Source organism: Plectropomus leopardus, chromosome 9 (assembly GCF_008729295.1).
Source record: "Plectropomus leopardus isolate mb chromosome 9, YSFRI_Pleo_2.0, whole genome shotgun sequence".
Classification (NCBI taxonomy): domain Eukaryota; kingdom Metazoa; phylum Chordata; class Actinopteri; order Perciformes; family Serranidae; genus Plectropomus; species Plectropomus leopardus.
This window is the reverse complement of record NC_056471.1, coordinates 11,668,480-11,680,298: the sequence shown is the minus strand read 5'-3', so window position 1 is coordinate 11,680,298 and position 11,819 is coordinate 11,668,480.

The window sequence follows — 11,819 nt, the reverse complement described above, 5'->3', positions numbered from 1 at the left end:
TTTTGGCTCTTTTTACAACTTTCTTTGCTATGGCGTGTCTTGCCAGGCTATTCTAAGCTGTTTCCAGCTGTTTTCAACAGTTTTTGGGACATGACATTATTTTGAAATTTTTGCCTTACTATAGTCTTGGATTTTTGGTCATATTTTTTCGACGTGCCAAATTTTATGTTTTTGGCTCTTTTTACAACTTTCTTTGCTATGGCGTGTCTTGCCAGGCTATTCTAAGCTGTTTCCAGCTGTTTTCAGCAGTTTTTGGACATGACATTTTTTGAAATTTTTGCCTTACTATAGTCTTGGATTTTTGGTCATTTTTCGAACGTGCCAAATTATGCTGTTTTTGGCTCTTTTTACAACTTTCTTTGCTATGGCGTGTCTTGCCAGGCTATTTTAAGCTGTTTCCAGCTGTTTTCAACAGTTTTTGGGACATGACATTATTTTGACATTTTTGCCTTACTATAGTCTTGGATTTTTGGTCATATTTTCGACGTGCCAAATTATGGTGATTTTGGCTCTTTTTACAACTTTCTTTGCTATGGCGTGTCTTGCCAGGCTATTCTAAGCTGTTTCCAGCTGTTTTCAACAGTTTTTGGACATGACATTTTTTGAAATTTTTGCCTTACTATAGTCTTGAATTTTTGGTCATTTTTTTCGACGTGCCAAATTTGCTGTTTTTGGCTCTTTTTTTACAACTTTCTTTGCTATGGCGTGTCTTGCCAGGCTATTCTAAGCTGTTTCCAGCTGTTTTCAACAGTTTTTGGGACATGACATTTTTTGAAATTTTTGCCTTACTATAGTCTTGGATTTTTGTTCATATTTTCGACGTGCCAAATTATGCTGTTTTTGGCTCTTTTTACAACTTTCTTTGCTATGGCGTGTCTTGCCAGGCTATTCTAAGCTGTTTCCAGCTGTTTTCAGCAGTTTTTGGGACATGACATTTTTTGAAATTTTTGCCTTACTATAGTCTTGGATTTTTGGTCATTTTTTTCGACGTGCCAAATTATGGCTGATTTTGGGCTCTTTTTACAACTTTCTTTGCTATGGCGTGTCTTGCCAGGCTATTCTAAGCTGTTTCCAGCTGTTTTCAACAGTTTTTGGGACATGACATTTTTTGAAATTTTTGCCTTACTATAGTCTTGGATTTTTGGTCATTTTTTTCGACGTGCCAAATTATGCTGATTTTGGCTCTGTTTACAAAACTTTCTCTTTGCTATGGCGTGTCTTGCCAGGCTATTCTAAGCTGTTTCCAGCTGTTTTCAGCATTTTTTGGGACATGACATTTTTTGAATTTTTGCCTTACTATAGTCTTGGATTTTTGGTCATTTTTTCAACGTGCCAAATTATGCTGTTTTTGGCTCTTTTTACAACTTTCTTTGCTATGGCGTGTCTTGCCAGGCTATTCTAAGCTGTTTCCAGCTGTTTTCAACAGTTTTTGGGACATGACATATTTTGAAATTTTTGCCTTACTATAGTCTTGGATTTTTGGTCATATTTTCGACGTGCCAAATTATGCTGTTTTTGGCTCTTTTTACAACTTTCTTTGCTATGGCGTGTCTTGCCAGGCTATTCTAAGCTGTTTCCAGCTGTTTTCAACAGTTTTTGGGACATGACATATTTTGACATTTTTTGCCTTACTATAGTCTTGGATTTTTGGTCATTTTTTTCACGTGCCAAATTTTGCTGTTTTTGGCTCTTTTTACAACTTTCTTTGCTATGGCGTGTCTTGCCAGGCTATTCTAAGCTGTTTCCAGCTGTTTTCAACAGTTTTTGGGACATGACATTTTTTGACATTTTTGCCTTACTATAGTCTTGGATTTTTGGTCATATTTTTGACGTGCCAAATTATGCTGATTTTGGCTCTTTTTAAAACTTTCTTTGCTATGGCGTGTTTTGCCAGGCTATTCTAAGCTGTTTCCAGCTGTTTTCAACAGTTTTTGGGACATGACATTTTTTGAAATTTTTGCCTTACTATAGTCTTGGATTTTTGGTCATATTTTCAACGTGCCAAATTATGTGATTTTGGCTCTTTTTACAACTTTCTTTGCTATGGCGTGTCTTGCCAGGCTATTCTAAGCTGTTTCCAGCTGTTTTCAACAGTTTTTGGACATGACATATTTTGACATTTTTGCCTTACTATAGTCTTGGATTTTTGTTCATATTTTCGACGTGCCAAATTATGCTGTTTTTGGCTCTTTTTACAACTTTCTTTGCTATGGCGTGTCTTGCCAGGCTATTCTAAGCTGTTTCCAGCTGTTTTCAACAGTTTTTGGGACATGACATATTTTGAAATTTTTGCCTTACTATAGTCTTGGATTTTTGTTCATATTTTTCGACGTGCCAAATTATGCTGTTTTTTGGCTCTTTTTACAACTTTCTTTGCTATGGCGTGTCTTGCCAGGCTATTCTAAGCTGTTTCCAGCTGTTTTCAACAGTTTTTGGGAAAATGACATTTTTGAAATTTTTGCCTTACTATAGTCTTGGATTTTTGGTCATTTTTTCAACGTGCCAAATTATGCTTGTGTTTTGGCTCTTTTTACAACTTTCTTTGCTATGGCGTGTCTTGCCAGGCTATTCTAAGCTGTTTCCAGCTGTTTTCAACAGTTTTTGGGACATGACATATTTTGACATTTTTGCCTTACTATAGTCTTGGATTTTTGGTCATATTTTTCGACGTGCCAAATTATGGTGATTTTGGCTCTTTTTACAACTTTCTTTGCTATGGCGTGTCTTGCCAGGCTATTCTAAGCTGTTTCCAGCTGTTTTCAACAGTTTTTGGGACATGACATATTTTGAAATTTTTGCCTTACTATAGTCTTGGATTTTTGGTCATATTTTCGACGTGCCAATTATGCTGTTTTTTGCTCTTTTTACAACTTTCTTTGCTATGGCGTGTCTTGCCAGGCTATTCTAAGCTGTTTCCAGCTGTTTTCAACAGTTTTTGGGACATGACATATTTTGAAATTTTTGCCTTACTATAGTCTTGGATTTTTGGTCATATTTTTCGACGTGCCAAATTTTGCTGTTTTTGGCTCTTTTTACAACTTTCTTTGCTATGGCGTGTCTTGCCAGGCTATTCTAAGCTGTTTCCAGCTGTTTTCAACAGTTTTTGGGACATGACATATTTTTGAAATTTTTGCCTTACTATAGTCTTGGATTTTTGGTCATATTTTTGACGTGCCAAATTATGGTGATTTTGGCTCTTTTTACAACTTTCTTTGCTATATGCGTGTCTTGCCAGGCTATTCTAAGCTGTTTCCAGCTGTTTTCAACAACAGTTTTTGGGACATGACATATTTTGACATTTTTGCCTTACTATAGTCTTGGATTTTTGTTCATATTTTCGACGTGCCAAATTTTGTGTTTTTGGCTTTTTTACAACTTTCTTGCTATGGCGTGTCTTGCCAGGCTATTCTAAGCTGTTTCCAGCTGTTTTCAACAGTTTTTGGGACATGACATTTTTTGACATTTTTGCCTTACTATAGTCTTCTTGGATTTTTGGTCATATTTTCGACGTGCCAAATTATGCTGATTTTGGCTCTTTTTACAACTTTCTTTGCTATGGCGTGTCTTGCCAGGCTATTCTAAGCTGTTTCCAGCTGTTTTCAACAGTTTTTGGGACATGACATATTTTGACATTTTTGCCTTACTATAGTCTTGGATTTTTGGTCATATTTTTCGACGTGCCAAATTTTGCTGTTTTTGGCTCTTTTTACAACTTTCTTTGCTATGGCGTGTCTTGCCAGGCTATTCTAAGCTGTTTCCAGCTGTTTTCAACAGTTTTTGGGACATGACATATTTTGAAATTTTTGCCTTACTATAGTCTTGGATTTTTGTTCATATTTTCGACGTGCCAAATTATGCTGTTTTTGGCTCTTTTTACAACTTTCTTTGCTATGGCGTGTCTTGCCAGGCTATTCTAAGCTGTTTCCAGCTGTTTTCAACAGTTTTTGGGACATGACATTTTTTGAAATTTTTGCCTTACTATAGTCTTGGATTTTTGGTCATATTTTTGACGTGCCAAATTATGGTGATTTTGGCTCTTTTTACAACTTTCTTTGCTATGGCGTGTCTTGCCAGGCTATTCTAAGCTGTTTCCAGCTGTTTTCAACAGTTTTTGGGACATGACATATTTTGAAATTTTTTGCCTTACTATAGTCTTGGATTTTTGGTCATTTTTTCGACGTGCCAAATTATGTTTTTGGCCCTTTTTACAACTTTCTTTGCTATGGCGTGTCTTGCCAGGCTATTCTAAGCTGTTTCCAGCTGTTTTCAGCCGTTTTTTTTCGGACAAATGACATTTTTTGAAATTTTTGCCTTACTATAGTCTTGGATTTTTTGGTCATTTTTTCGACGTGCCAAATTTATGCTGCTGTTTTTGGCTCTTTTTACAACTTTCTTTGCTATGGCGTGTCTTGCCAGGCTATTCTAAGCTGTTTCCAGCTGTTTTTCAACAGTTTTTGGGACATGACATTTTTGAAATTTTTGCCTTACTATAGTCTTGGATTTTTGGTCATATTTTTGACGTGCCAAATTATGCTGATTTTTGGCTCTTTTTACAACTTTCTTTGCTATGGCGTGTCTTGCCAGGCTATTCTAAGCTGTTTCCAGCTGTTTTCAACAGTTTTTGGGACATGACATATTTTGACATTTTTGCCTTACTATAGTCTTGGATTTTTGGTCATTTTTCGACGTGCCAAATTAGCTGTTTTTGGCTCTTTTTACAACTTTCTTTGCTATGGCGTGTCTTGCCAGGCTATTCTAAGCTGTTTCCAGCTGTTTTCAGCAGTTTTTGGGAAATGACATTTTTTGAAATTTTTGCCTTACTATAGTCTTGGATTTTTGGTCATATTTTTGACGTGCCAAATTTTGCTGTTTTTGGCTCTTTTTACAACTTTCTTTGCTATGGCGTGTCTTGCCAGGCTATTCTAAGCTGTTTCCAGCTGTTTTCAACAGTTTTTGGGACATGACATTTTTTGAAATTTTTGCCTTACTATAGTCTTGGATTTTTGGTCATATTTTTGACGTGCCAAATTATGGTGTTTTTGGCTCTTTTTACAACTTTCTTTGCTATGGCGTGTCTTGCCAGGCTATTCTAAGCTGTTTCCAGCTGTTTTCAACAGTTTTTGGGACATGACATATTTTGAAATTTTTGCCTTACTATAGTCTTGGATTTTTGGTCATTTTTTCGACGTGCCAAATTTTGCTGTTTTTGGCTCTTTTTACAACTTTCTTTGCTATGGCGTGTCTTGCCAGGCTATTCTAAGCTGTTTCCAGCTGTTTTCAACAGTTTTTGGGACATGACATATTTTGACATTTTTGCCTTACTATAGTCTTGGATTTTTGTCATTTTTTCGACGTGCCAAATTATGCTGTTTTTGGCTCTTTTTACAACTTTCTTTGCTATGGCGTGTCTTGCCAGGCTATTCTAAGCTGTTTCCAGCTGTTTTCAACAGTTTTTGGGACATGACATTTTTTGAAATTTTTGCCTTACTATAGTCTTGGATTTTTGGTCATATTTTCGACGTGCCAAATTATGGTGATTTTGGCTCTTTTTACAACTTTCTTTGCTATGGCGTGTCTTGCCAGGCTATTCTAAGCTGTTTCCAGCTGTTTTCAACAGTTTTTGGGACATGACATATTTTGAATTTTTGCCTTACTATAGTCTTGGATTTTTGGTTCATATTTTCGACGTGCCAAATTATGCTGTTTTTGGCTCTTTTTACAACTTTCTTTGCTATGGCGTGTCTTGCCAGGCTATTCTAAGCTGTTTCCAGCTGTTTTCAACAGTTTTTGGGACATGACATTTTTTGACATTTTTGCCTTACTATAGTCTTGGATTTTTGGTATTTTTTCGACGTGCCAAATTATGGTGATTTTGCCTCTTTTTACAACTTTCTTTGCTATGGCGTGTCTTGCCAGGCTATTCTAAGCTGTTTCCAGCTGTTTTCAACAGTTTTTGGGACACGACATATTTTGAAATTTTTGCCTTACTATAGTCTTGGATTTTTAGTCATTTTTTCGACGTGCCAAATTATGCTGTTTTTGGCTCTTTTTACAACTTTCTTTGCTATGGCGTGTCTTGCCAGGCTATTTAAGCTTTTTCCAGCTGTTTTCAACAGTTTTTGGGACATGACATATTTTGACATTTTGCCTTACTATAGTCTTGGATTTTTGTCATATTTTCAACGTGCCAAATTATGCTTTTTTTTGGCTGTTTTTGCAACTTTCTTTGCTATGGCATATTTTGCCAGGCTATCTAAGCTGTTTCCAGCTGTTTTCAACAGTTTTTGGGACATGACATTTTTTGAAATTTTTGCCTTACTATAGTCTTGGATTTTTGGTCACATTTTTTCGACGTGCCAAATTATGGTGATTTTGGCTCTTTTTACAACTTTCTTTGCTATGGCGTGTCTTGCCAGGCTATTCTAAGCTGTTTCCAGCTGTTTTCAACAGTTTTTGGGACATGACATATTTTGAAATTTTTGCCTTACTATAGTCTTGGATTTTTGGTCATTTTTTCGACGTGCCAAATTAAGCTGTTTTTGGCCCTTTTTTTACAACTGTTCTTTGCTATGGCGTGTCTTGCCAGGCTATTCTAAGCTGTTTCCAGCTGTTTTCAGCCGTTTTTTTTTGGGAAAATACATTTTTTGAAATTTTTGCCTTACTATAGTCTTGGATTTTTGGTCATTTTTTCGACGTGCCAAATTTTGCTGTTTTTGGCTCTTTTTACAACTTTCTTTGCTATGGCGTGTCTTGCCAGGCTATTCTAAGCTGTTTCCAGCTGTTTTCAACAGTTTTTGGGACATGACATTTTTTGAAATTTTTGCCTTACTATAGTCTTGGATTTTTGGTCATTTTTTGACGTGCCAAATTATGGTGATTTTGGCTCTTTTTTACAACTTTCTTTTGCTATGGCGTGTCTTGCCAGGCTATTCTAAGCTGTTTCCAGCTGTTTTCAACAGTTTTTGGGACATGACATATTTTGACATTTTTGCCTTACTATAGTCTTGGATTTTTGGTAATTTTTTCGACGTGCCAAATTAAGCTGTTTTTGGCCCTTTTTACAACTTTCTTTGCTATGGCGTGTCTTGCCAGGCTATTCTAAGCTGTTTCCAGCTGTTTTCTACAGTTTTTGGGACATGACATATTTTGACATTTTTGCCTTACTATAGTCTTGGATTTTTGTTCATATTTTCAACGTGCCAAATTTTTGCTGTTTTTGGCTCTTTTTACAACTTTCTTTGCTATGGCGTGTCTTGCCAGGCTATTCTAAGCTGTTTCCAGCTGTTTTCAACAGTTTTTGGGACATGACATTTTTTGACATTTTTGCCTTACTATAGTCTTGGATTTTTGGTCATATTTTTGACGTGCCAAATTATGGTTTTTGGCTCTTTTTACAACTTTCTTTGCTATGGCGTGTCTTGCCAGGCTATTCTAAGCTGTTTCCAGCTGTTTTCAACAGTTTTTGGGACATGACATATTTTGAAATTTTTGCCTTACTATAGTCTTGGATTTTTAGTCATTTTTTCAACGTGCCAAATTATGCTGTTTTTGGCTCTTTTTACAACTTTCTTTGCTATGGCGTGTCTTGCCAGGCTATTTTTAGCTTTTTCCAGCTGTTTTCACAGTTTTTTGGGACACGACATATTTTGACATTTGTGCCTTACTATAGTCTTGGATTTTTCGTCATATTTCGACGTGCCAAATTATGCTTTTTTTTTGGATGTTTTTTGCAACTTTCTTTATGGCGTTTTTGCCAGGCTATTCTAAGCTGTTTCCAGCTGTTTTCAACAGTTTTTGGGACATGACATTTTTTGAAATTTTTGCCTTACTATAGTCTTGGATTTTTGGTCACATTTTTTCGACGTGCCAAATTATGGTGATTTTGGCTGTTTTTTAAAACTTTCTTTGCTATGGCGTGTCTTGCCAGGCTATTCTAAGCTGTTTCCAGCTGTTTTCAACAGTTTTTGGGACACGACATATTTTGACAATTTTGCCTTACTATAGTCTTGGATTTTTCGTCATATTTCAACGTGCCAAATTATGCTTTTTTTTTGGCTGTTTTTGCAACTTTCTTTACTATGGCATATTTTGCCAGGCTATTCTAAGCTGTTTCCAGCTGTTTTCAACAGTTTTTGGGACATGACATTTTTTGAAATTTTTGCTTTACTATAGTCTTGGATTTTTGGTCATATGTCGACGTGCCAAATTAATGTGATTTTCGTTCTTTTTGCAACTTTCTTTGCTATGCCGTGCATTGGCAGGCTATTACAAGCTGTTTCCAGCTGTTTTCAGCAGTTTTTGGGACACGACATTTTTTGAAATTTTTGCCTTACTATAGTCTTGGATTTTTGGTCATATTTTTGACGTGCCAAATTATGGTGTTTTTGGCTCTTTTTACAACTTTCTTTGCTATGGCGTGTCTTGCCAGGCTATTTCTAAGCTGTTTCCAGCTGTTTTTCAACAGTTTTTGGGACACGACATATTTTGACATTTGTGCCTTACTATAGTCTTGGATTTTTGGTCATATTTCAACGTGTCAAATTATGCTTTTTTTGGCTGTTTTTGCAACTTTCTTTACTATGGCATGTTTTGCAGGCTATTCTAAGCTGTTTCCAGCTGTTTTCAACAGTTTTTGGGATATGACATTTTTTGAAATTTTTGCCTTACTGTAGTCTTGGATTTTTTGTTCATATTTCAACATGCCAAATTATGCTGGTTTTGGCTCTTTTTGCAACTTTCTTTGCTATGGCGTGTCTCTTGCCAGGCTATTCTAAGCTGTTTCCAGCTGTTTTCAACAGTTTCAGGAACATGTCAAATTTTGACATTTTTGCCTTACTACAGTTTTGGATTTTTGGTCCTATTTTTACCTGCCAAATTATGCTTTTTGCCTCCTTTTGCAACTTCTTTGCGATGGCTTATCTTGGCAGGCTATTCTAAGCTGTTTCTAGCTGTTTTCAGCCGTTATTGGCACATGTCAAATTTTGACATTTGTGGTCATATTTTCGACGTGCCAAATGATACTGTTTTTGGCTGTCTTTTCAACTTTCTTTTCTATGGGGTGTCTTGGCAGGCTATTTTAAGTTGTTTCCAGTTGTTTTCAACAATTTTTGGGACGTCAAATTTTTGGTCATATTTTCAACATGCCAAATCATGCTTTTTTTGCCCCTTTTTGCTACTTTCTATGCTATGGCGTGTCTTGGCCGTCTATTTTCAGCTTTTTCTAGCTGTTTTCAACAGTTTATTGGACATGTCAAATTTTGCATTTTTGCCATTTTTAAAAAAAAGTCAAATTTTGACCACTCTTATAAACAGCTGAAAACCACATATAATAGTTTGTAGAGATGCACCATAGTGTACAAAGTGGGAAGAAAGGCCAAAACAGGTCAAAAACATCATTATTTAGCATGTCAAAAAAATGGCAAAAAAGGCAATAGTATAGTCTGTTGAAAAAAGTCAAAGTGTCATAGCTTGTAGAGGTGCATGATAGTGTACAAAATAGAAATAAACTCCAAAAAAGATAATATAGCATGTGAAAAAGCTGGACAAATTTTGACCACTTCTAAAAATGGCCAAAAAAGGCCAAAAACCTCATAATTTAGCATGTCAAAAAAATGGCCAAAAAGGCAATAGTATAGTATGTTGAAAAAAGTCAAATTTTGACTGCTCCTGAAAACAGCTGAAAACCACATAGAATAGCTTGTAGAGACGCATCATAGTGTACAAAGTGGGAATACAGGCCAAAAAAGGCCACAAACCTCATAAATTAGCAGGTCGAAAAAATGGCCAAAAAGGCAATAGTTTAGTATGTTGAAAAAAAGTTAAATTTTGACCGTTCCTAAACACAGCTGAAAACCCATCCATCCATCCATTCATCCATTTTCTACCTCTTATCCGGGGTCAGGTCAGCCCAGACTTCCCTCTCCCTGGCCACTTCGTCCAGCTCTTTCAGGGGGATCCCGAGGCTTTCCCATGCCCCCTAGGAGACATAGTCTCTCCTGTGTGTCCTGGGTCTTCCCCCGGGTCTTCTACAGGTGGGGCATGCCCTGAACACCTCACTAGGGAGGCATCCTAATTAAATGCCTGCGCCACCCTATCTGGCCTTTTCTCAACACGAAGGAGCAGCAGCTCTACTACGAGCTCCTCCCGGATGACCAAGCTTCTCACCCTATCTCTAAGGGAGAGCTCAGCCACCCAATGGAGGAAGCTTGTTTCCGCTGCTTGTACCCGCGATCTTGTTCTTTTGGTCATTACCCAAAGCTCGTGACCATAGGTGAGGGTAGGAACGAAGATTGACCAGCAAATCTAAAGTTTTGCCTTTCGGCTCAGCTCCCTCTTCACCACAACAGATCAGTGCAGACACCGCACCGATCCCCTGACAATCTCCTGCTCCATCCTTCCCTCACTCGTAAACAAGACCCCAAGGTACTTAAACTCCTCCACTTGGGGCAGAATCTCTTCCTCAATCTTGAGAGGGCACTCCAGCGTTTTCCGACTAAGAACCATGGCCTCGGATTTGAAGGTGCTGATTCTCATCCCGGCTGCTTCACACTCAGCTGCGAACCGATCCAGTGAGAGCTGAAGTTCATGGCCTGATGAAGCCAACAGGACCACATCATCTGCAAAAAGCAGCCACCCAATCCTGAGTTCACCAAACCGGACCCCCTCAATGCCCTGGCTGCGCCTAGAAATTCTGTCCATAAAAGTTATGAACAGAATCGGTGACATAGTCCTGGAGAACCCCCCACAGGACTTCCTGTGGGACACAGTCGAATGCCTTCTCCAAGTCCACAAAGCACATGTGGACTGGTTGGGCAAACTGCCATGCACCCTCAAGGATTCTGCCAGGCATTGCCCCCGATGTCCACGCGATGCTGCAATGTTGTGTCAACCATGACAGCCACACAACATCCAGGGCCTTAAGGAAGCCTGGGCAAATCTCATCCACCCCCGGGGCCCTGCCACCGAGGAGCTTTTTGACCACCTCGGCAACCTAAGCCCCAGAGATGCTAGAGCCCACCCCCAAGTCCCCAGGCCCTGCTCCCTCACCGGAAGGCGTGTCAGTGGGATTGAGAAGGTCTTCGAAGGTCGAGGTCAGCTGCGCACCGTCCCCACAATACATAGTGTTAACAGAGCACTGCTTCCCCCTCCTGAGATGCCCGATCGTGGTCCAGAACCTCTTTGCAGCCGTCTGGAAGTCGTTCTCCATGGCCTCATCGAAACTCCTCCCACGTCCGGGTTTTTGCCTCGGCGACCGCTGTAGCTACTCTCCCATCTGCTGGTACCTGTCTGCTGCCTCTGGAGTCCCACAGGCAAAGAAGGCCCGATAGGACTCCTTCTTCAGTTTGACGGCATCCCTCACTGCCAGTGTCCACCAACAGGTTTGGGTGTTGCTGCCACAACAGGCACTGACCACCTTACGGCCACAGCAGCGATCGACCGCCTCAACAACGGAGGCACGGAACATGGCCAACTTGGAATCAATGTCCCCCACCTCCCCTGGGACATGGTCGGAGGTCTCCCGGAGGTGGGAGTTGAAGCTCCTTCTGACAAGAGACTCTGCCAGACGTTTCCAGCAGACCCTCACAATGCGTTTGGGTCTGCCAGGTCTGACCAGCGTCCTCCCCTGCTATTGCAGCCAACTCACCACAAGGTGGTGACTGGTTGACAGCTCCACCCGTCACTTCACCCGAGTGTCCAAGACATGCGGCCACAAGTCCGACGACATGACTACAAAGTCGATCATCGAACTGTGGCCTAGGGTGTCCTGATGCCAAGTGCACATATGGACACACTTATGCCTGAACATGGTGTTCGTAATG